This window comes from Epinephelus lanceolatus, chromosome 13 (genome assembly GCF_041903045.1).
Source record: "Epinephelus lanceolatus isolate andai-2023 chromosome 13, ASM4190304v1, whole genome shotgun sequence".
NCBI lineage: Eukaryota > Metazoa > Chordata > Actinopteri > Perciformes > Serranidae > Epinephelus > Epinephelus lanceolatus.
In genome coordinates, this window is record NC_135746.1 from 16859719 (window position 1) to 16865961 (window position 6243).

The following is a 6243-nucleotide window of genomic DNA, read 5'->3' on the forward strand; positions in this document are numbered from 1 at the left end:
GAGAAGACCTCAAATTTCACTTTAAGTTTTTACATATGTGAGGTTTTGACCATAGATGTAACAGTTTGGCAAAGGACGTGCAGATGTTTTTAGCATGCTGCAGATGTGCACAGGAAAGGTGGAGACTGATTATGTGAGAGAACAAGCCTGCATGGATGATCATGTTAACTCATTCCACTTGGTTTCACTCTGAGGAAATACATTCATGTTTTTGCCCACATAGAACTGATGTGCAAAGTGCATCAAAGCTTTTGAGGATCTGGACTTGCTAATGAGTGGTCATGGCCGGTAATGGAAAACTGTTATTTCCTGGTTTTGTCAGTCAATTTGAAACATTTTTCCATTATTAAAGCACTCTTTAAGAACAGACCGCCAGCCAATAAAAAACAATGAAACCATTATTTGCAAAACAGCTCAGCTTACTTTAATATTGTTTTCTTTTCAGATAACATGTTTATAGAAAACAAATACAGACAATAGAGTATTCTGATTTAATGGAGTTTTCTTTTGTCTTTTTTTGACTGTTCTCCTGCTCATCTCCCAGCTCAAATCCACCAGATGATTCATTTTGCGTCATTTGCTCGCTCTCAGGGTGCATTCACACCAGGACAGACCCGGGGACTCTGTTCCATTGGGCGGGGAATGCCGAAAAATTTCACACCTTCATTTGGTTCACTTTCACACTGCACTTTTTAAAGCAGACCACACCGCCTGGACAACGTCACGCAGTTACAACAGCTGCTCATTTGGGGGCGGTATTGCCTAAAACAACCACTGGCCAGGAAGAAAAAAATCTTGAGGAAGAAGAAAACCCGGCTCACTGATTGGCCAGGACCGAAAATGGAAATCCATCCCCTTCAGCGGGCTTGGTCACCACAAAAACAATGGAGCAACACCAAATTTATGCAGTTTTTGGGTAAGCGCTTGCACCTCCTCACTACTCTACGTCTGCCCATGAGACATTATCCAGCTTTTTCTTTTTTTACCTCTGCTTCTCACGGGTCACACTGTTGGCTTGTGTTTTTTATCTACTCAAAATGAACTGCGCTCTATGTCACTTGCTCTCTTTGGTTGGCTGGATAGTCCGTTTGCATTTCCCTCTGTAAGCGAACCGCACCAGGGTTCACCTGCAAGTGAACCGAGACCCCCAGTTTTCAAGCGGACCAGGGTTCGCTCGTTTGGTCCGTACCAGAGTTCGAATGAGCGTTCACACCACTCCAAACGAACTGAACTATCCATGGAAGCAGACCAGGGTTTGTTTAAAGCGGACCAAATAGTGCCAGTGTGAATGCATCGTAAGGCTGTTGCCAGAGCTACAGATCGTACTTCCTCATTTTCGAATGCCCACCACCATGGACACAAACTGTGCATTCCAATACCCATACTACCATACTGTATAGTATGCGAGAAGATTTAGTATGTCCCAATATGTAGTAAGTCAAGTGCAGTATGCCAGAAATACAAGGATGTTCGACTACATTCGGTCAAATTTGACAGTTTGCAAACCAGCATGCTTTTCTGGCTATTCTGACCTCTACAGGTTGATCTTCATCTTTGGCGAACTCGGTGATTGGCGTTTATTTTATCTTCAAGGTAACGGATATAAACGTAAGAGGGTCAAAGTTCATGGCCCAATTCATTCCTACGGGAGTTGCCCAGTGTCACAAGAGGCCAGAAAAGTACCCAGAACAGCACTACTTCCACACTGTGCGGCCCACAGACAGTGTTGGGAAGGTTACATTGCTATTACGCAGACAGGAAGAGATAGTAAGGGGTGCAAAGGTAGTGGCCCAGGCTAAACAGGGACAGTGGTTGAATTGGGAAAGTGTAGAGAAGAGGAAGCTTAGTTGGAGGGACCTGTGGAGTATGGAGGAGAATCGTATTAGATTCCTGGTAGGGGCTACATACGATGTGTTACCAACCCCCCAGAACCTAAAACTGTGGGTAAATGAGGACCCATCATGCCCATTGTGTTCACGTACCGCAACTTTAAAGCATATTTTGTCAGGCTGTAAAGTTGGCTTGTCACAAGGCCGATATACATGGCGACATAATCAGGTGTTGAAATGTTTAGCTGCAGGCATCGAAGGGAAACGAAGACAGGTGAATTCAGAAGGTGTTAAGGATAGGGGCTTAGTAATTCAGTTTGTCCGTGAGGGAGAGAAATACAGAAGGGATAAGTTAGTGAGGAGGCAAGGGTGTGGCCGCCTAGAAGGTGCTTGTGATTGGGAAATGCAAGTAGATTTAGGGGGAAAGCCTGTTGTTCCTCAGGAAATAGTCTGTACCAGGCAGAGGCCTGACTTAGTGTTGTGGTCAGTGAGTCAACAGATAGTTTATTTCATTGAGCTGACAGTTCCTTGGGAAGACTCAGTGGAAGAAGCCTATGAAAGAAAAAAGCTTAGATATGCAGACTTAGGAGCAGAAGCTGAGCAGCGAGGATGGAAGACTAGGATTTGTCCAGTGGAAGTGGGGTGTAGGGGATTCATAGCAAGATCAACTGTCTCACTCCTGGGGGAACTCGGAGTGCGGGGACAGAATTTGAGGAAGACAGTGAGGGAAATGTCAGATGAAGCAATTAAATGCAGCCAGTTTATCTATTACAGAAGAAATAATGTCAGCTGGGGGCCAGCAGGGGGAACTACTAAGCAGGGCACATAATTCCTTGAGATCAGGTGGAGAGATCCACTTCCTGTCAGGAGAAATCCAGGAAGAGGAAGTATTTAAGTGTGGGAGTGGCCTATTGGAATCCATTTTGTTTGAGGCCATGCGGCAAGGTGAGTGTGCTTGCTGATCCTGTAAGTCCAGTTAGCTCCTTTAACTTTAGCTTATATTGTAGTTATGCTATGTAGTGTGTGAAATAGAGTATGGTGAATGTGACAGGAAAGCTAGTATCAGCATTGCTTCTGCCTGGAGCTCGCATGTATGGAGCCTGGGTTTGGTTGAAGATGGCAGTGCTGTTTGGGCTGAGAAAGCCATGTGTAAGTAAGAAGGAAATCCAGGAAGAGGAAGGTTATTTAAGTGTGGGAGTGGCCTATTTGAATCCATTTTGTTTGAGACCATGCTGCAAAGTGAGTGTGTTTGCTGATCCTGTGAGTTCATTTATCTCCTTTAACTTTAGCTTACATTGTAGTTATGCTATGTAGCGTGTGAAATAGAGTATGGTGAATGTGCTAGTAAAGGTAGTATCAGCATTGCTTCTGCCTGGAGCTCGCATAAACGGAGCCTGGGCTTGGTTGAAGTTGGCAGTGCTGTTTGGGCTGAGATCACTGTCCAGCCTCCTGGAGGTGTCATTGTTGTGAGGGCTCGTCCTGGGGAGGTAGACTGTACAGCCTAACCCGGCGGGGGAGTGTGATAGCCTAACAAGGCTTCCTTCCCTGGGTCTACCTCCTCTGTGGTAGTATAGGTAAGGTAAAGGAGGTTGTTCGGTTAGTGTGGGGAGCAGTGAGACCTGGCATTAGGGGAGTGTCTCTGGGACGCCAGAGATCACTGTCTAGCCTCCTGGAGGTGTCGTGGGACTAACTAGACGAAACACCGGTGAAAGGAGGTTCCCACCCGATGACCCCAAAGACATGTTAGTTATCACTGCTCACGGGTCTATATAGTTAAGCCTTGCCATAATAGCTTATCGTAGGGCTTAGGAGGATTATTCACTGAGTGCTGATCCCTTTTTTTTTGTTTTTTATTAGAGCACAAACTTCTTGTGTTTATTTGAATGAATGTAACTTATTAAATTTGATTACATTTTATTATTTCTAACAAATGTTTTAAACTGGCCAATGAAGTTGAAAAATGTCTATGCCAAAAGAAGGCGTTCCTGCACAGTGAAAAGATGCAAAGCAACAAAATGAACGTTGTATTCTTCATAAAAGTTTTTTTTTAATCAAAAACAATATGTTCGTATGTAGCTTCCTTTTAATGACCAACATTTCGATCATCTGCATCTCATTGTTTTTTTTCTTCATTCTTTCTAAAATCATACTCAAATCTCTGCAACACACAGAACACATGCAACACAGGTTGAAGAAAAACAAACAGCAAGTTAACTAGTAATTTACTGAATACTTTATGCTTTAAATCAGCATGCCAGACAGTGCATGCTCAATGAGCTTACATTCTTTAGTGAACCCTTTGTATCATGACACTGGCTGCCATCTCTTCTATGTTGGTTCTGATAACAAGAAGTCCCCATCACTGGCTGAGAAGAGTGCTGAGTTAATTAGTTACAGGGAGCAAACAGAGGGACCGGTGCAGCTGCGCTACGACACTGTAACCTAAAAGGGGTGTTGGTCTGGTTTCTCTCTCTAACCATCCGCTGACAGCTCTGTCTCTGTGCATACATTAAATCTACATCAACATCACACAACAATCACTGAGCCTCTTCCTCGGTTAGATTTTTCCATAAACGTTAAGGCACGAGCTCACATCCCAGTACAGAAAGAATGCTGTACAACACAGCACCCTCTAATCTCATGTTATGAATGTCTTAGTCTGTCTGGGTCCAGGATTTTCCCACAACCTGTGTGTTTGATACCATGACTCAGCAAAGCATTACTCAAAATAGCAAAGTATAGATTTTATTACTAGATCTCCATCACTTGGTTCTAATGGATTTACTGGAGCCAGATTATGTCTCTAATTTATACCAAGAAGGTATCTGACAACTTCTTTTATCAGGTGATTAAGGGTAATTTTTTCTCTCTATGGCTCTAACATTTATCAGTCGGCACTTTAAAGCTGGGATTGACTAATTTAGCAATAAAACATCTGTGAGTATTACAGACTAGTGAGCCAGATTCACGTGTTTTATATCATCACAAAATTCCATTTTCCTGTCAAAAACATACCAGTGGATTAGTCATTGTCACTGTAACGAAGAATGAACCTGAAGTCTACAAATATCATCAATGAAATGCTTTTAATCATCAAAAATCAAAGTATCACTGAAGCTGAATGGGCCCTCTCTGAGAGTTACAGTATTTCATGAATTACTATAAATGATGCATTCATTTGTAAGCAGAAATTTTACTGCTGTGGCTGATATTAATGCACCATATTTTACAAGTATGAAAAGCGCTAGTTTTCAAACATAATCAACTACTATAGCTGTGAAAATATGGCACACTGAGGTCTTTATGAAATGTTAAGGCATGACAAAAGTGTCTATTAAAAGAGCATATGTTTTATGACCATTACTTAAAGTTTCACACATGTTCTCGAAAGCTTCAGGGATTTCTCTAAACCTTAATAAATGTGAGATTTGATAACAAAATGATCATAATTCTAGCAATCTAAGGGACTCTTTGTTACTTATGTAGACGGGAGAATGTGGTGCACACAGGGGGAGGCATGTCAAATATTTTTTAAGCACTGAGGAGGGACTTTACTTTGACTCAGAGGAGGGGCGTACAACTTAAAAATAGCTGTATTTTGTATTTAGATTTTTAAAGACATGTTTCTTTAAAAATAGAAGAAAAAAAACAAATTACATAATTTATCATGGCAAGAAACTGTCAACACAGAAATTATTGTTGTAATACCAGTGGTCCTTGGACACATCATGTGGGACAAACACTTCTGACAAATCTGATCTTAAAATAGTGCTAGCTCATCAGAATTGCTTTGCTTTACATGTCTCATTTACAGTTTTGCCAAACATAAACTGTCACTGCACAAACTAATCAGCATGCATAACAAGAGCGGAAAACCGAGTTTTTTTTTCAACTCCAGGGTTTTGTCTTCAGCTTTTATCAAAGAGCAAGTTTTAAAAATCTAATAACTAATTTATGGTGGAGAGAGGGCCAGTATTTGTAGCTTCATAAAAGAAGTCACACTCCAGCCAAAACAGTCCCTAATAAAAGAGCACCTAATCATTCTAACAGGGATACAAAGATAAAATACTTTAAGTGTTACACATTTCTCAAAAGCTTCAGGGATTTCTCTAAATTTTAATGAATATGGAACTTTAGCATTTGAAAACAAAATGACCATCATCTCTGCAGCATTCTTCTTCATTTTATTTAAGTCTGATATTGTTTAAATATACATATCTAAATTTGAATTTTTAAAAAAGGATATGAGGGCAATTTCTTTAAGTATTTTGTTTTATGAATATACAATTTAGATCATTTTGGAGAAATTTGGATATTTAAATATTGTTAACAAATCAGGTTCTCTGAGTGAAATGTTCTCATCAAAATATTTTTGGAGAGCCAACTGAAGTCAGTCCAGAAGATTGTCACATGT